At 36.5% G+C, this 21,170-nt stretch overlaps 1 protein-coding gene across 8 annotated transcripts in view; it reads left to right on the forward strand.

Annotated features, from left to right (window-relative positions):
• Positions 1-21,170, forward strand: part of LOC106878768 (irregular chiasm C-roughest protein) — an 898,223-nt gene that overhangs the window by 605,888 nt on the left and 271,165 nt on the right. For all 8 annotated transcript variants that reach the window (XR_016241877.1, XR_016241876.1, XM_089352175.1 and 5 more), the window contains one exon: positions 11,789-11,873. The gene's annotated coding sequence lies outside the window, so the exon portion shown is untranslated. The remainder of the gene's footprint in view (positions 1-11,788; positions 11,874-21,170) is intronic.

Here is a 21,170-nt window from a genome sequence, read left to right on the forward strand (position 1 = left end):
TATATATGTATATACATTTATATGTATTCATCAGTCTATCTGTCTCTCTCTCTCTCTCTCTCTATATATATATATATATATATATATATATATTTGTGAGTATGTATTTATATGTGTGTGTTTGTATGCATGTGTTTGTGTGTGTGTGTATAAGTATGTTTGTATATGTATACTTACATTTGTACATTTATGTAGATGCATATGTGTATGTATGTAGAGAAAGTGCAACAGTGATTCCCAAGTCCCTCTCGTATCACGGAAACCAGCTGACAATGAAATTCATTTATTTTTAGTTGAGTTTCTTATTATTCCTGTAACCGACCAATGTATCTAGCACATCCCCACCACCACCACCACCACATATACACTCACTCCACACCATTCGTTAAACCCTTGGTCTCAGTCCATCCCACATTTACTCAGGGATTCCAAGGGATCCCTCTACTTGTACAGGGGGGCAGGATCAATGTTACATCGCTTGACAGTTTGGAGACAAGGAAGAATATTCTCTTCTCTTATGATAATGACTTTCTCCTAAAATATATAAACTGAAGTATGTGTGTGTGTGTGTGTTAGTATACATAGACACACCCACACATATACACACACACACTGACATATACGCACTAACACACATATATACACATACACACACACACATACACACACACGTGCATGCACGCACACACAGACACACGGACACATGCACACATGTATGTATGTATACTTATATTACAGATTACATCTTGTTGTATCTTAAAGAAAACGATGCTGAAAGGTGATAGCTAAATGTTCGTGTGTCTGGGGGTAGCAACAGAGAACCCCTAATAAACAGACAGACATTTTGAGATATGAATAGAGCAGTAAGGGTTTTGTTTGATGCATAAATAGACGATGGGTGTATGGTCAGTTGTGGATTTCTAGTTGTGTGTAAAATGAATTAGTTACTTTCCAGACTAAAATGTTCCTGTAATTAACTTTTATAGTGAAACATGATCCCCGATGAAATTCACTAAGGAACAGTTTTGTGAGCACGAAGTTGGTCCCATGAGAAACCATTCTGTAGGAGAGGAAATAACTGTTTGTTAATGGATGATTACATCATAATCTGAATATTTCTAACACAGTTTGGTATTAAGTACACTGGAGTTTTGTATGAAGAAAATGTTGGAACAAAGAAGACTGTACACACACACTCACATACATGTGTGTGTGTGTGTGTATCATCATCATCGCTATATCAATTTTTTCCGTGATGGAGGAGGGTGATATGACTGCATCTTATATAAATCGTAGGGCTATTTTGCTGTTTTGTGCACACTAGGTTCTTTCCTTTCTAGTCTATTGTTTGCGTTTAGGGTCCACATCTCCCTATCCCATAGCATTGCTGTTCATATATATATACATGGACCATACAATCTTCCTTTCGCAGACTGAAAGACCTCTGCTTGGCAACAGAAGTAAAACCTCTCTGCATTTTCTCCTTTCTATTCTAATTCTAAGAACTACACTTTTTTTGGAACATACCTCTCCACTGCTAATTGAGCCACCCAGGTGTATATGTATACATGTGACTCAGTGCTTAGGATATTTGTCTCAGGATCATGAGATCATGAACTCAATCCCTGGTAGTACATTGTACCCTTAAGCAAGGCACTTTATTTCATGTTGCACCAGTCCACTCACCTGGCAAAAATAAGTTGTACCTGTAAATCAAAGGATCAGCCTTGTCACACTCTGAGTCATATTGAATCTCCCTGAGAATTACATTGAGGGTACACATGTCTGTGGAGTACTCAGCCACTTGCATGCTAATTTTACAAGTAGGCTGTTTCATTAATCAGATCAACTGGAACACTTGTTGTTATAGTTGATTGAATGCCAGTTGTGTGTGTGTGTGTGTGTGATTATTCAGTTTATTTCAAGATTTCTTGCCAATAGAGAAAGAGTCGGTTTCTAACCCAGATCCAAGGCTCCTTCGTTGGAATTTCAACATCAACAGGATATCTTTGTATATATGTATGTATGCCACTTGAAACAGCTGTAAGGAATTGACACCTGTAGATCTTTGTTACTCATTTGCATATAAATATATAAATAAACATTGATGTGACTTTGTCCCAAGCCAACTCTGATCAAAACAGCCTGGTGTTATAAACATTCATCTTTTTTTTATCAGGGACTACATTTAAGATCAAACAATATGGTTTGAGGGAGACTTGATTGTTATTTCTAGCAGGTCAAATGCTCACACAGAGCTCTCTAGTTTGACTCATAAATATTGAAGAAGAAATACAAGATAACTAAATCAATACATATTGTGTTGTCTTCTCAGTTGATCAAACATGGGTTCCTATTATCAGAAGGGTCTTGAGAAGGTTCCTGGAAAGCCTCACTCCTCCTTGTTGCTAACTTTAAAGAATTGGTGCTGAAGACAATTCCAGTGGAATTTGAACTAAGACCTTGGACAGTAAAAAGTGTTGTAAAGACTTTAGTCCAGTGTTCTGTAAGGGTCCTCAGTGGATCCACCTTAATTAAAACTAGGATAAGCCAGACAAAATGCTGTGGCCCCTAACACTTGGACCCTAACTACCAACTTTCTCCTCATTCTCCTCTTACTACTACTCAGTTGCTCTGTTCATAGTTAATCCTCCACAGATTTCTTTACTTCCTTCATTTGTAAACATTACAGATTTGTATGGCTTACCTTTAAGCTGAGACATACAGTGTGTGTGTGTGTGTGTGTGTGTGTGTGTGTGTGTGTGTGTGTGTGTGTGTGCGAGTGTGTGTGTGTGTGACTTAATGGTGGGAAACCAAAAGCACCATCATCCTTTTCTGGACCATCATACCATTTACTTCAAGAATAAATAAATCTAAAGATCCTCAGACTTCACACCAAAACTGAACACAGAATTATGTTTTCCCTGGAAATGCCTAACAATTCCTCAATCACACCACTCCCCACCCACACATGTTAAGTCAGTCATTTAGTATTTCTCTGCCCCACAGTGTTTAAGTTTGGTTTTTTTTATCGCTCTATATATGTTTATTCTTCATCATTTCACTCCATCAATAGAATCAAGAGAGGAGGAAGAAGAATGGGAATTGAGCTAAAATTCTTTTCCAATGCAAAACTAAAACACTTGTCAATAAACACATAAGCTATGGAGAATTTCTTGATAATCTAAACATGGATGATGCCTGTAGAACGATGCTTCCTAGTTCTACCTTTCTCGGGGAAACAATGTATGCATATAATACACACACACACACACAGATAAATGTATATATATATATATATATATATATATATATATACACACACACACACACACACACACACACACACACACACACACACACACACACACACACACACACAGAGTTATGTATAGTTTGTTAATGAAAGTAAAAGCCAGCACTCAATACATTCCATCATTTATTTATAGATTTATGTAAAGTGAATTTTTAGTCTTTACTCAAGTTTCACTGTCTGCAATCATCATTCATCATTCAAATTATTCTAGAAATACCACAGATCATGAGACTCAATTAGTGACCAAAATCTTAGTTTAATGATGTGTGTGTGAGTGCGTGTGTGCATGTGTGAATAAGTATATGCACATATATAGACAGACAGATAGATAGATAAATAGACAGATAGGTACAGCTGTATGGTAAGAAGTTTGTTTCCCAAGCACATAGTTCTGGGTTCAACCCCACTGCATGGCACCTGGAGCATGTACCTAGCCTCACTCTAACTGAAGTCTTGTGAGTGGATCTGGCAACTGGTGTTGTTTTGTTTTCATCCCCATAACTTAGTTGTCCATCAAAAGAGACCAATAGAATAAACGCCATGCTTATTTAACTGGAGTTGATTAGTTTGACGAAACCCCTGAAGGCAATGACCTTGTATGGCCACAGTCCAATGAATGAAACAACTAAATAAAAAAAAGATCTGATTTCTCACGCTAGAAGACCATAAGTCAGGGAAAAGATGTACTCGTATATCCTGTCAGTAGAGTAAGAGTATTATCCAAAATTTTGGATTACACACACACACACACACACACACACACACACAGATGAGTGAACAGGTGAAACAAATTAGCGTTGAATGCTTTTGGTTAGAATATATTCAATAACAGTTTGACTCATCTCCACATGAGTTGTTTTGTTGGCAGATAGGACACACCCATCATGGATGTTTCCTATGTAGGACTACCACCTGAGCATCTGATGAGAGATGTTCAGGTGGTTTTCCTACCATACTGCATCTACCACACAGTCAATATGAGAATTTTTACATTATTGACCAAAATATTAACAACAGAAGCTTTGACTCACACCTTGAAACTGCTCTCTCTCACACGCACACACGACAGTTGCAGTACCTTCCCACTATCTCCACAGTCCATGTGACACAGGTGAGGTGAATGTAATTTAATATCTAGCAGATGAATGAGGGTAGGAAAGGAATTCAGGTGGGATCTACTCCAGATGCTTGTAACTGGGTGAACTCTACCAATGACCAGCTGTCGGAGGTGCTGCTGAGCAAGTATATTCCTGCCATGACCATTTCTTTGACAAGTATATCCAATGTTACATTGAACTAATGTAGCCTTCTTTTCTTAAGATGGTGGTTTGAGGGTGTGGTTTGAGGTTCGTTTTTAGCAGGTTGGTCAGCCTTATATAGATTATGTCACTGACTCAGGAAGCTACAGCATGGCAGGACCACCACCCATTGTGGTATTAAACCAGGTAATATGTTAAAGACACCACCCTAACCTTAATCCCCTGTTACCCTCTTCTCTATCAATATTTTAGTTATAATCCCAACAATAAACAGTTTTAAACCTTTTTTTTTCTCTTTTGTATTATTTTCTTTAAATTTGTCATCAATTTGTTTTGTTCTGAAATTTTGAAAATACATGTGTTTTTTTTTCGTGCTGTATTTACATATCTCACACACTCACTCACACACACACACACACACACGTGTGCACGTGCACATGCTAGGAGACAGTGTGCATATACCCACACAGTTGTTTATTTGTATGCAGATATGTCTGCGCATGTAGTTGTGGTTCTCTGTGTGTGTGTGTGTGTGTGTGTGTGTGTGTGTGTGTGTAGTTATGGTTGTGTGTGTTTATACATAGTTCCAATTGCATGCGTTATGTAACTGTGATTGGGTGTGTAGCTTTGGATGTTTCTGTATTTCCAGCCATTTTTGGTAATTGTGTGTGTGTGTGTGTGTGTGCTTAGTCAAGGTGGTTTTTTTGTTTATTATTATTATTATTATTATTATTATTATTATTATTATTATTATTATTATTATTATTATTATTATTATTATTATTATTATTATTACATGGAAGATAACAAATAAAAGCCTTAGGTATTTTGAAATAGATTAGTGATATCTTGATATCTAAATAGCAACAGTGTCAGAGATTAAAAATGAAGGAAGGAAGGAAGGAAGAAAGGTGCATCCCCCTACCCGGACCCCCTACCATTCAGGAAACTTGAGCAATGATGGTACTTTCAGAGAAATCCATCCCTTTCTCATGACTATTTTTATTTGGTATGAATCACGTAAAATACCCAGGTTATGATGGAGGATGGGAAAGATTGTCATGGTGGTGGTGGTGGTGGTGGTGTTAAAGGAAAAAATTTTCCTCTTTTTTTATTTTCTATTTTTATTTTATTTAGTCTCCCCCACCCCCACCCACAACGTTCAAGAGGAAAGAATTTCCTTCCAAGTTCTCTTTCTTTTGCTTTCTCTCCACAGTAATGTCAGTGATGATGTTGTTGATGATGATGATGATAATGTTGATGTTGATAATGTTATGATGATAACACTTATGATGTTGTTGATGATGATGATATTAATGATAATGTTGATGATGATGGTGGTAATGGTGGTGATGATGATGAAGAGAAGGGTAAATATTGATTTCTAACATAGGCAAAAGGCCACATAGTTTCGGGAGGGAGCAACAGATCATATCGACCGCAATAATTGACAAATATCTTATCATTCCCCCCTAATCCCCCCTCCAAAATGGAAAGTCAATTTCCATGACATTTGAAATCATGAGAAGACCCGTTAATAATAATTAAGGTTTTGCACAAAGGTTAGGGGTTATCTGCTGCAAGAACTGTTTTTTTTTTTTTAATGAATATAATTAAACAGTCAGTTTGTTCAACCCCATTTATATTACTGGTACTCTCTGATATTTGGACAGATGTAAACCAAAGATGATTCTGGAGAGATTTCAACTGAATACAGAAAATAACAAAACTGAAGAATCTTAAATATTTCTTTGTCAAGTTCTTCACTATTTCTACTCACCCACTTGCCTTTACAACAACTACTGCTGCTACTTATTACAACAATAATGATGATGATGATGATTTCATTTATTTGCCACAAGGGCAAAGGACGAGGGGGACAATACAAAGAAAGACATAAAGGGTGGGGGTTTACATACAATAATGAAATGATAAAACAAAAAATGAATGAATGTAAGTATATATGGTATACATTGGAAAAGAAGGGACATATGCATAGCATACAAAGGTATAAAACAAAAAAAATGTAGTGGGGGGATGATAGAGATGTGGCCCTTCTGATACAGGAAGGCCTCTTGGGATAATCACAACTTCCACTCACCTTTCAACAAACGCCCTCGAGGACAGCACTTCCCTCTCCACTCTCAATTTCCTTTTCAAGTGAAACTTGAAGAAGTCAATGAGATCTCTACCAAAGGGGAATGGATCTGTCCTTAGGCCTTTCAGCTTTGTCCACCAAACAATCTCTTTTGCCACAGCCACCAGGCAAAGGAAAATGTGGGATAAGTGACAAAAGGAAGTGATTCCAAGGAAAAAGATCACTGACCCCACAGAAAGGGGTTAGATAATTACAGCACCCAAGTGAGTAATGCTATAGTTAGAAGAGTGATGGAAGGATGGGTGGTTAGGGTTTCTTTGTGCCCTCAATTGTGCTGGTGTCATAAGAAAAACACTCAGTATACTCTGTAGAATGGTGGTCATTAGGAAGGGCATCCAGCCCTAGAAAGCAGGTATTGGAGCTCACTGTGGTCCTCAGACCTATCAGACCATCCAACCCATGCCAACATGGAAAACAAACATGATGAGGATGAAACTAGACTATTATAGAATTCGGTAAAAAAAGTGGGGAAAACAAAGCTTAGCATAGCCCCAGCTTGATTACCAGAAAGTATTTGCTGTGTTAATTCAGTCATAGAAAATAGGGACACATCACCTGAATAAGGTTACCCCCAACACCAATCACATCAATCAGATTATGACAAAACTGAAAACAACCAATATCTTTATAAAGCAATGAGAAAAGATTTATAATCTATCCCACCCAAAAAGGACAGAAATTCTCTAGGGAAAGTCTTTGTTCCTTCAACCGTTTTGCCTGGTTCCGATGCTTTAAATCTGTTGAATGAAACTTCAACTGTTCATAGAATGATGAGGAAAAATTAAAAACATCTCTTCTAGATTGATAAGTTAAAAAAAACTACAAAAATAGCCCATAAATTCAGCCAAGACATAACTGGTACAAGCAAATATGCTAAAGCTGTTATAAGGAGAGGTAACTTAACCAAAACTGAGAACATTTAATTACTTATTGACACCAAAATCAGGGATTTAAACCAGAAACATCACTAAAAATATTTAGGGGTAAATGAAAGTCCTAAGATAAAACAGAAATGAAGGAGAAAATTAGAAAAGCATACAAAAGAAAAGTGAGTTTAATAAAATAAATTATTGAACTTAATGTTAGAAATCTTAATGCTAGAAATAAGATTATAGGCTTAAATATGCCAGCGATCTCATTTATAAAGTAGAGCTTCAATAGAATAAGTTGAAAGTTAAGTGAATTGAAGTGCTAAGTCAGGAAATTACTAACTGCATCATGAAACCAGCTCCCTAATATAGAGAAAGAATAGACCCATTCCACATAGAAGGAACACAGGTCTGATGTAGACAGAAGACTATTACAAAATAAAAAGAGTGAGACTAGAAAAATGGAGGTGAACAAATAGAATGGGGTTAATATAATACAGAAAGATGAAAAGAAAAGAAAACAAAAAAAAATAACTAAATAAAGAAACAATGAAATAGAAGATAGAAACAAATTCCACTGAAGCAAAAGATTTGACTAAAAACAAAAGAAAATGTTTAAAAGATAAAAAAGAGAAAATATGCTAAAGAAAAGATGGAAAGACCAATCACTTCATAAGCAATATCCTGCAAGACTAGATAGAGAGGAAATAAAGCAGAGTGAAAGTCAATAGTTGCTCCAAAATTCTGGGCTAAAAGCAGAAACAGGTCTTATTTTAGCTGCAACAGACCAATGAGCAACGACTAATAATTACAAGAATGAAAACTAATAGGTGTTCAGCAGAATAAAGATGGTTGAGTTGATTATTTCTGGCTGCCCAATTCATGCCAAGTGTGAATGTATTCGTAAATGAGTTAGCAGCTGTGACCGGTCGTCAATTGCCAACACATCGATGGATAAGAAGTGAGATGAACATTTACTGACCATTGAATATGAAAACCACCTGACCCCAGTTCTCTGGGACATGAGAGAGACATAAGATCAAGACAAGTTGTCCAGATATAATTATGAAGGACTGGAAGAAACTATTTGTATTCTGATCAACATTTTGATCCCTTTTGAGCCAGAAGGAAAAACTGTCAAAGAACAAGGATCTTGAAGAAAGCAAAATGTGAGAAGAGAAACTAAAAATAGTTCCATTCGTACTTAGAACATGAAACATCATAAAGAAGATGATGAACAAAAACATAGAAACCATAGCAGAACATAGCAGAACAATACGGGATGCAGCAACCTGTTTAGAAATAAGAGCTAGAATCCCAATTCAACCACCTGTTGGCATCAAAATAACAGAAAATAACAGTAAGCAAGGAAACGGATAAATAATTAAGACATTAAAAAGCCTGCCTTTAAAGATTATGCCATTCAGATGCTTATATACTATGGTTTTTGGGTTGTGGCCCAATGGGCCTCACTCTTTTCCCATATGAGTTAATGGGGAAGAAATTCTAAATCCACCACGTTATAAATCCATTAGCGTTCTGGCTTGTTTTACACCAAACCAGTCCACATGGTGGGAAAATATTTCAATGTTTACATTCGAAATAAGATGTTACTATTGTGAATATTATTATGTGTGATGAATATATTTAATTGATAATATTAACAGCCGTAACATGGTATATGAGCATCTGTATGGCATAATCTTTAAAGGTATGCTTTTTAATGTCCTAGTTCAGCAATAAAAAAAGTTTTTTAGTGTCTTCAGATAAACTTCAGATGCCTGAATAGAATTGAAAATTTCAGGAGACATTTGGAGTTTCTTGTGGTGGAACATGGAGGATGTACTTAACACTGAAATGGTTCGACAAATCTGGAAATAAACAAGAATAAAAATATTAACAGATTTACATGAAGTGATGATGATGATGATGATGATGATTCTGTTCATCTGTCACTAATTGATGAAAACTATTACATTAGCAGAGTGGCCCCTCATCAGGAGACACAGCCACATGAAAAAGAGGGAGAATTGTGACTGCTCTCCAGCATGTCACACACACACACACACACACACACACACAAACACACACACATGCATGTGATCATATCTTTATTAATATATTATCTTAAGCGGCGATGAGCTGGTAGTAACATTAGCACACTGGGCGAAATGCTTAGCAGTATTTTGTCTGTCTTTATGTTCTGTGTTCAAATTCTGGCAAGGTCGACTTTGCCTTTCATCCTTTCGGGGTCGATAAATTAAGTACCAGTTGTGTTCTGGGGTCAATCTAATCAACTAGTCCCCCTCCTCCAAAATTTTGGGCCTTGTGCCGAGAGTAGAAAAGAATACATTATCTTAAAACACTCCTTCACACACACAAACACACAGTTATACAAATATAATAGTGAATATGTGAACCCACACTGTTTGGAATGTCTGAATATTTACCAATTTCATGTATATTCTGCTCTCCTCTTAATCTGTTGTTGCCTTTCTGTTTAAATATTTGTTTCTGTATTAAGGACAAGGAAAATTAATTCCATTCTAGTAAACCAGAAAATGCACTCATGTGCACTCATACGCAGACAGGAAGGCATTTAGGGAGACAGAGAAACAGACCTTTTTTTTTTGTTTTTGTTTGTATTTGCCAGTAAGCTTGACTAAACATAAGCTATTCCATGGTAAATACAACAAATACATATATGTATATATATAGTTCAAATATTTATATATATACATATCACACTGCACCTAGCTGTTTATATTGATGTTTATTATACACACACACATACACATAGAGATCTATTTATATCCCTGCACTTGCATGTATAAATGCCTGTTTGTGTATATGTACATACATATTTTATCATCATTCCACATCCCTGTTCCCTGCTGGAATGGCTTGAACTGTTTGACAGGGTTCAACAAATCCTAAGTCTGTGCCATACGCCAATGTCAGTTTTGGCATTGTTTGTCTGCCTGAATGCCCTTCCTAATGCCAACCCCTTTGCAAAGTATTCTAGGAGCAGCTTTCTTCATGCCACCAGCACTAGTAAGCTTACCAAGTAAGCTACAGGACTAACATACTCCTTCATTGATTGGGTATGTTGGAGAAAAGGAAAAGCCATACATATATATATATATATATATATATATATATATATATATATATATATATATATATATATATATATATATACACACACACACGCACATATATAGTAAAAGGTGGTAGATAGATGACTATGTATGTATGTATTCTATGCTCTGTCCAGCCCATGCTATCATGAGCAACAGATGTTAAAGGATGATGATAATGATGATGATGATGGTGATGATGACAATGCATGTATGTATGTATGCATGCATGTATGTGTGTGTGTGTGTATATATATATATATATATGTGTGTGTGTGTGTGTGTTTGTGTACGTATGGATATAACCCCAAACAATGTGCAGTGGTTTTATAAGCTTTCAGATAATTGAGTCAATAGTTGTTAGTTCAGAGATTTCCTTTCATTAATAATTCGTCTCTTGTTAATCCAACTGTAAACAACTCAATCGCTCAGACTGGGATACATTTTTAACAAGCTAATTTCCTCCTCTTCAAGACAAATTCTTCAGTGGTATGCCAACAGTGACCAAATAACACCTACAGGACAAGGTTTTCAAAAGTACACACACACACACACACACACACACACACACACACACACACACAGATGATTGTTTTCCACTCATGTCCAAGGAAGACCATCACTGACCATTTCCCATGCAAAATGCCAGCAATGTCCATGAATGAAGTTATTGCAGCAGGCATCATCTGGGTTCATATCTGTGGCTTGCATACTCACCGTGGCTCTTTCCTCCTACATGACTGGGCATCAAATAGTTACCTCCCTGGCATTGCACAGCCAAAAAATTTTAAATCCAATAAGGATTGCACAAACAACTCACAGGCCCTCTCCACCCAATTGACATGATCCAGAGAGAAGCTAAAGCATATCTGGTGCCAATATGTGCCACAGGAATGCGAGAGTGCCAGGATCTCAATGCTAAATGGAGAAATATATTATTTACACACACACACACACACACACATGCAAATTCATATTAAAATGTATCAAATTCATAAATGCAGTGATGTCCTTTGTTCATGAAAGTTTCTTTTCATTATTTTCAGTGTAATTTGGTGGCGCTTGATTAGGATAAATTTACATCTATGGAATACAAAGCGTGCTGAAAGTGACTTGGTCAACCATTTTAAGGTAAACTTAATCATTAGTTGACAAATCCAATGTTTTAATACTTTTGTGGTTGTTATTTATGACAAAAGCACACTAGGTTTCTATTAATTTTACTTTTTTAAATAATCAAGAATTTTGTATAAGTTTATTAAAAAAAACAGCATCAATTTTTTTTTTTTCCTTTTTTTTTTTATTGATTGTCATACAACTTGCAGAGTTCTGACATGAAAAAAATAGAAATTATTATGGAACTTTTGGCTGCTGAATGAAACTGCAGGTCATCGTTCACTTCACACTGTAATATGGAGATTTTGATTGAGGTTTTAATTTAAATATGAACTCTTTAACCTCTTCATGGCCATATTTCTGTCTGTGTATGTGTTTCAATTCATTTTGAAAATAACCAACAGTTTGGAGAGATTTAGAAAAATAAATTTTCTTTCTATTTATTGATCAAAGTAAAGGGTGAGGGACTGAACATTGAAGAGAAAACAAATAATTTATTGAAATTACTTTTGTAGTTGGAAAAGTTAAACAAAAGCCCAGCGTGAAATGACACTCAAAAAGAGACAAAAAAAAGTTTAAAAAAAGAGCAAAGATAATTTCAAGAACTTAATTAATCTTTCCAAGTTAATTGTAAAAATAAAGTAAATACTGCCTCATAGAACCAATTACCCAGGGTAAGGACAACTCTGATCCTGTTTCATTCTTTTAGTCCTCATCAGCCCAATATTGTCTACTCAAGCCAGCCCTTCACATAAAGTTGAAAAAATAATTCTGGGCCAATATAATTTGTGTAATTAAAAAAAAAAAGATATGAAATTAGTCGAGGGAATTAAATGAAATGAATTTAGATGAAGATTTTAAATTCCAAATTAGTTGAAGAAAGAATACAAAGCCTAGCAGTTACCCTTAAAGAAAAATGGAAATAATTTCAATGAAATACAAATTAAGATAATGTTTGGAATTTGACAAAAGTTTGTCATAACATTAAAATAAGTAGTAGTAGTAGTAGTAGTAGTAGTAGCAGCAGCAGCTGCAACATGGCAGTATGTGCTGCAACAGCATGTTGCTGCATCCACCACTGTTGGTGATTCCCTGCTACACCTTTGCACCACACTCTCCAACTCATGGGTCTTTTTGGGGGCTTTTATGAGGTCATAGTGCAAATCATACCCCAAACTCTTTTAGTCGCCTTTTTATGACATTCAGAGGAAAGGTTGGAACTATTCTTTGACATGCTGCCCCCCCCCCAACCCCCAGCACAAGAGCAATGTGGAATGAAGTGTTTTGCTCAAGAACACAAAGCAATGCCCAGTCAGTTGAGTAACATAGAGGAGAGCAGGAACAGACTTTAGCAGCAATTTGATGTGAAGAGGGGGAAATAATTCTTGGGTCTCTCCTACCGACTGACTCTGGAGAATTCGTTGATTTGATAGCAGACATTCTACATTGGAACAGCAAAAAAGAATATTGCTTCCAGATAGATTCATTGTAGCCATTAAAATTGTTAGTATAGAGTGTGTGTATGTGTATCTGTGTGTGTGTGTGTGTTTGTGTAAGTCTTTGTGTATATGTGTGTGTGTGTGTGTGCATGCACATGTGTGTGTTTGTGTAAGTCTTTGTGTGTGTGTGTGTGTGTGTGTGTGTGTGTGTGTGTGTGTGTGTGTGCATCTTGTTTGTCTTCATCACTTCATCATTGGTTGACGGTCAGTGTTGGTTTGTGTCCCTAAAACTTAATACTTTGGTAAAAAGATAGAATAGGCACCAGACTAGATACTGAGGGCAACTATTTAATTTCAAGGCTGTGCCCCAGTATGACCAGAGTCCAATGACTAGAGCAAGTGATTAAAACAATATTAATAGAAGTGACAAAATGTGCAATAAATGGCCATAGCCATCTTGATTGGAACCAGTAAAAGAGTGGCAGAGGAAGAAATGTCAATATGATAGATAGATAGACAGACAGACAGACAGACAGACAGACAGACAGACAGACAGACAGACAGACAGACAGACAGACAGACATATCACTTTGGTTTCAAGGGAACTGCTAATGTCTATTTGAGCTTATTTTGGATCTGAAAGTGATTTCTCCATAGCACTTACCATTTTCTAAGTCTCCTCTGAACTAATTGATTGCCAGAATTCCTTGGCCTACTTCTGTTCAATGCTTGTTACTCTGACATTGGGTTGCAGTGCATTTGAAAAACAGATGCATATTCAAAGAAAATCGGCAGAAGAAAATATTAGAAAATTTCTTCCAATTCATTCGTTTTGGTGAAAATATATTTTTTGAAAAAAATGTGCTTTCTTAAATAAAATAATAAAATGAGAAAAAGAAAAAGTGAGATGCATTTGTGACACATTTGTGAACAGTTGTGTGTGAGCTATTTTGATGTAGGATGTACATGGATAATACGCATAGTTCTGAGTGTGAGCATATATACATATTTACATAGATATGCATGTGCATACTGCACCTCTCTCTCTCTCTCTCTCTCTCTCTCTCTCTCTCTCTTTATATGTGTGTGTGTGTGTGCATAGATAGATACATATACACACGCATATATATATATATATATATATATATATATATATATATATATATATATATAGAGAGAGAGAGAGAGAGAGAGAGAGAGAGAGATGTATACATACATGCATACTGAGAATCAAGCAAACGGAGATTCCGGCGGATCACGTTTTTGGGTATCACCCATGCCAGCTGGCATAGGCTCGAACCCCACCCCACCCACACCACCACCACCATCTCTGGAATATGTAGCACACTGCCTACATAGCAATCTTGAGAAATTAGGCCTCTCAAAACCAGAAATAAGAAAGTTAATTCGAAGACTACAGATCCAATCCATCACTGGAACTGTACAAATCTGTAAAACTTTCCAGAAGGTTTGGTCTTATTCTTGGCAGAATTTATGTAGGCACCAGGTTACTACCTGTAACCATTGGTATCCAGTAGCTTTTAATAGTGTTTCTAGTGCTGAGGAACCACCTGATAATTTTTCCTCTCCCTAAGAAGCAACCATTCTGTAGAAGCTCTACAAGACATTCTATTCCAATCTCCTTCAGTTATTTCTCTATATCTTTACTTACAGTTCCCAATGCTCCAACTATTATTATAGGATACAACCTTTACAGTTTTCAGATTCCAAATTTTTGCAATTTCAAATTTTAAGGGATTGTATTGTCTTTTTTTTTCCCCCATCTTTCTTTCTGATCCTGGAATCAATCAGACAACTTTCAACTCAAGGAACTGAAAGAAATACCACCAGGCATCACATCCCATGTTCCAATAATTTCTCTCCCCCTCCACTGGATTTTATTGAAAAAGAAAGGCAAAGTTGACCTTGGTAGAATTTGAACTCAAAGTGCAGGGAACTGAAAGAAATACAACAAAGCAATTTGTCTTACACTGTATCAACTATGCCAATTCTCTGCTTAAATGTGTGTGTATCCATGCATACATATGTGTACGTGTATGTATGTGTGTACGTGTGTATATGTCCATACACACACATGCACATACGTACAGAAGCAACGTGTTTATAAGTGACTTTAGGCTTTTGTTTATTTCTTTCTTTGTTATTCCCGTCTTGACTTAATCAATCTCGTTTCCCATTGATCTGACGGTGGAGGGGAACGAGAGAAGTGATATTAATTACTTTCGAAACTGTGACTTGCTTGATAGGATCATGGCTTGGATTGCAGTTGATTGGGTGCAATTGAGTCTAAGCTGGACAAATTGGGTGGAAAAAATAAACAGATCAGTGTGTAAGGGGATTTACATGCAATACAGAATGAGATGGGAGGAGCAGTGAAAGTAGGTGTGTGTGTGTGTGCACGCACATGTGTGTTTGTGTAGTTATGTGTGTACATATGTGTATGTGTGTACACATGTATTAATAAATATATTTTTCAGCAGTAGAATCACATAATTGACTCAACAGCTGAGTTTCATGTTCCACTAAGTATATATACATATATATATATATGTGTATATATATATATATATATATATATATATATATATATATATATATATATATATATATATATGTGTGTGTGTGTGTGTGTGTGTGTGTGTGTATATATATATATATATATATATATATATATATATGGGAGAATATACAAATAATAACAACAGACGAGGACAGGTGGTGTAAATAACAAAAGTATATATTAGTATGACGCTCGGGAATACGGAAAGTCTTTGACGTTTCGAGCTACGCTCTTCAACAGAAAGAATACGGAGACAAGGAGAAAAACACGGAGAAAAAAAATTGAATAGTGTTCAATCAACGGTCAGTATGTATATATGCATATGTATGTATATATTCATATGTATGTATATATGCATATGTATGTATATATGCATATATATGTATATATGCATATATATATATATATATATATTTGCATATATACATATATATGCATATATACATATATATGCATATATACATATATATGCATATATATATATATATATATATATATATATATATATATATATTATATTTTTTTATTTGTTTCTGTCATTAGACTGAGGCCATGCTGGAGCACCGCCTTTAGTCAAACAAATCGACCTCAGGATTTATTCTTTGTAAGCTTAGTACTTATTCGGTCAGTCTCTTTTGCCAAACCGCTTGGTTACAGGGTCGTATACACACCAACATCAGTTGTCAAGCGATGGTGGGAGGACAAACACAAACACACACACACACATGCACATATATATATATATATATATATATATATATATATATATATATATATATATACGATGGGCTTCTTTCAATTTCCATCTACCAAATCCACACAGAAGACTTTGGTTGGTTCAAGGCTATAGTGGAGGACACTTGCCCAAGGTGCCAGATGGTGAGACTGAACCTGGAACCATGTGGTTGGGAAGGAAACTTCTTACTACACAGCCATGCCTACACCTATGAAGCCATGCCTGCCACTCATCATCATCATCATCATCATCATTTAACGTCTGTTGTCCATGCTGGCATGGGTTGGACAGTTTGACCAGGTCTAGCAAAGCTGGAAGGCTGTACCAGACTCCAGTCTGATTTGGCATGGTTTTCTAAGGCTGGATGCCCTTCCTAATGCCAACCACTCTGAGAGTATCAAACATATGTACATGGATGGGTGGACAAACAGGCAGGTGGGAAGTTTCAGGGTCAGTGCCATAGTGTGACACCTTGTGAGAATGTCTTCAACTGTAGCCCCAGGCTGACCAATGCCTTACAAGTGAATTTGATAGACAAAGCCAATACATGTCCTGTGAGATATATATACGTGTGTGTGTGTGTGTGTGTGTGTGTGTGTGTGTGTGTGTGTGTGTGTGTGTGTGTGTGTGTGTGTGTGTGTGAATATTTATATTCTGTGATTGTATAAAATCTCATTGAGCTTTGATCATGTTTGCTGCTGACAAATCCTGTCGTGGCCCTGAACTTCCAGAGCTGAAAAAACACAATGAACATTCTTTTATTTGAAAGTAGGTAAAGATTAGCAGCAAGAAGAGCTTCTCACTGAAAAACAATACCTCAATAATATCGATCCATCTAACACATGCTGGCATGATAAAACAGACATAAAATATATACGACTGTACCACTAACATTTGGCCTTCTTGCCTTCTAACCAATGAGATGTAGCCACAAAATATTGAAATCTAGGTTTCTGTTCAATAAGGTAATGCATTGATATCACCATTGTATGATATATTCAAGATCTCTCTGTTGCATTCGATATCCTTCACATAAGTATTGTTGTTATCACTCTAATTAGCAATTAATTAAATATTGAGCACCTTCAGTGGAATGTACTTCATGTTGAGATGAGGTGAGATGGGTGTTATGAAGTGCACATCTACACTTAGTATCTGCTTCTCATGTCTTCTATACAGAAGCAGAGAGAGAAAGAGTAACCCATGTCTATGGCTGTATTTATATATGTGTGTGCATACATATGCCTATGTGTGTGTGTGTGTGTGCATTGTTTACTATAGAGGTAAACATAACATTACAATCTTTCAAATGCTGTCAATACAAACACACAAACAAACATACATGCACATACATACAATAGCAACAGGTTTGAATAAACTCTCTTCAGAAGAACTTCAATAAATTTCTTAAAAAATAACACACACACACATTTGTAACTTATAACCAAGGATATGCAGTCAAGTAAGTTGCAGAAGGTGAAAAGCATTCTGCATGCTAACAAAAGGTCATGTCTAGCCATGTTGTAAGAGAGATTCAAAGTGAGAAGGACATAAAACAGTGACAGAGTTATCTATCTTGGACCACCAACCATTCTGTTAGCTCTCACTTTGAATGCTGTGATTTTACATCTTAGGCACAGGAAACGAAAACAGAATATCTGATATTCAGGAGAAACAGGCAGGAACATAAAACACTGAGATGTGGCAATGCAGCAGACTCTGGGAAATTAATGCTGAAAATATCCTGGACATAATAAGTTAGTGTCTGAAAAATGTCTGTCTTTGAGAAATGATGTTGTAGCACCAATTCTGAGATTCTAGTCTTTACAAAATCAGAAAAATAAAACTGGCTAATTAAGTAATTACAGTAATAAGCCATTGATGGAATTAGGGAAATCTGGAAAACCATTCCAGTTCTATAACCTGTAATATGTATGTGTTTGTGTGTATTTTCACACACACTTGAATTGTATAGACACACATGTACGCATACAAACATATATATATGCTTACACACATACACACATACACATATATATGTATATGTACTTTAGAGTAATATTTATTATCCACTAAAAGTAGAAGTTGTGCTAGAACATAAAATCCAGCATTATTTAGCCTGAGAGAATGTTTCGTGTAGAATCTTGATGCATGAAAGCATTTTTGTTTATACTTTTGATGAGCGATAACTGTCGACCTGATTGAACTGTTCCTTGGACTTGTCAATGATGGACGTCTAGCAAAGGCATCCTTTCATATACGTACATACATACATACATATATATATATATATATATATATATATATATATATATATATAATATATATATATATATATATATATATAATATATATATATATATATATATATATATATATATATATATATATATAGAAAGAGAGAGAGGTGAGGGGTTAAGAAGTTTAAGCACATGGTTGCAGATTTCATGTCATGTCTTTGTATCATAACTTTAGCTGTCTTAGAAATCCATACCAGTAGACTAAATACTGCAATTAATATGACTGACAAAAACCCTGTCAAAGTTGGTGCTCCAGCATGGCCACAGTCGGCAAGTGAAACCAATAAAGGAATATTTTTCAATGCAGTCAGATGAAAGAGAGAGAGAGAGTGAGAGAGATGATGATGATGATGATGACATTGAAGTGAAGCAGCACCACAGATGTCTCCTCCTCCTCCTCCTCCTCCTCCTCTTTGCAGAGATTACAGTTCACTCACAGCAGGCATCACATCTCCAATCACAGAAACCAGCTGATACTACTACTACTACTACTACTACTACTACTGTTACTCCTTCATTTAAACATCTTCCTCCCTCTCTCCTTCCATCTCTCCCTTCCCCTCTCTCTCTCTCCCTTTCTCTTCCTCTACCCCATCCATCTCTCTCTTCTTGTTTTAAGGATGTAAATAATACAGACACACATACACAAAAAGGCAAACCCAGTCACACACACACACACACACACACACATCTATTCAGCCTCAACCAAATATACACAAATACATCACATAAATGTATTGAGTACTTTTCCTCTTGTTTCTTGAAAGCGTGTGTGTGTTGCAAGGGTATATATATATATACGTGTGTGTATATATATATATATATATATATATGTGTGTGTGTGTGTGTGTATAAGCAGTTGTTCCACACCACATTTTTTACGTAGGAAACACACAGAGATGCATGCCAAGCACACACCTATCATACTGTGACCCACCCCTCCCTACCTTTTGTGCACACATAAACAATCCACTTATGACATACACTCAAAACAACACAACCCCAAACTCTGGAGCACATCTCTCTCCCCTTCTCTCTCTCCTCCCTCTCTCACCCTCTCTTTCTATCTTCCTCTCTGTCTTTCTCTATATCCTTCTCTATCTCTCTTTCTATTTCTCTCTCTTTCTCTCCCTTTCTCTCTCACTCTCTCTCCGTCTTTCTCTTCCTCTCTCTCTCTCCATTCTTTCCTATTTCTTTTTCTTTTTTTATTTACATCAGGCTAAGCAACAACAACAACAACAACAACAACCATTACAAAAACCACCACCCCCTGTACTACTACCGCTACCACTTCCATCCCAACTACCACTACCTCTACTACAACAACATCATTACCACCACCACCACCGCCACCCCACCCCCTCCACATACCATTCCCCATACCTTCAACCTTATGACCACCCCCACCCCCACCACCAGTTCACTCACTGCTTCTCTCTCTCTTTCTCTTCATTGTTTAACTGTTGCTGTCTTTAATGTGCTTTTCCTCTTCATCAATTCAATACGACCTTATTGGGGAGGGGGAGGGGGCAGGGATTGTTTGTTTGTTTGTTTTCCTTTTGTTTCACTTGTTGTTCTGTTGGTGGTTTTAGAATTTAGTGAAGTAGTTTCGACTTTGAGAACTCTCTTCCTTTTATCACCACCACTACTACCACCACCACCGTCATCACCACCATCATCATCATCATCGTCATCATCAGCATCAGAATCATCGTCATCATCAACACTCCACTACAAACCACTATTTTTAACAAACCCCTCCCCTACCTCCCATGGTACTATCACTAATTATCATCATTACCACCACCACCACCACTACTACCATAATCATCATCATCATCATCATTCTAACCACTACATCTCTACCTAACAGCAATCAGCATCACCACCGCCCTCACCACCACCACCACCACCACCGCCCTCTACCTCCTCCCATCCACTAAATACATGAAAGAACTAAGTCTTTGTCTTATACTTCCTTTACATCATGGCTTGTTGTTGTTGTTGTTGGGAGTGGATGTGGTGGGGGAGGTAGCGGTGATGTTGCTGCTCTTATTGGAAAGGAAGGGAGTGGGGGAGTGAGTATTGGGGGGTTGGGACTGCTTTTAGAATTTAGTGATGTCATTATATATATGCGTGTGCATGCATACACACACACACACATACACACACATACACACACACATGCACATGTATGTGTGTGCACTTATTTGTTTTTTGTTTTTACTTAATTCTTAATTCATAGCGATCGAATAT

This window comes from Octopus bimaculoides, chromosome 5, assembly GCF_046866305.1.
Source record: "Octopus bimaculoides isolate indiv1 chromosome 5, ASM4686630v1, whole genome shotgun sequence".
NCBI lineage: Eukaryota > Metazoa > Mollusca > Cephalopoda > Octopoda > Octopodidae > Octopus > Octopus bimaculoides.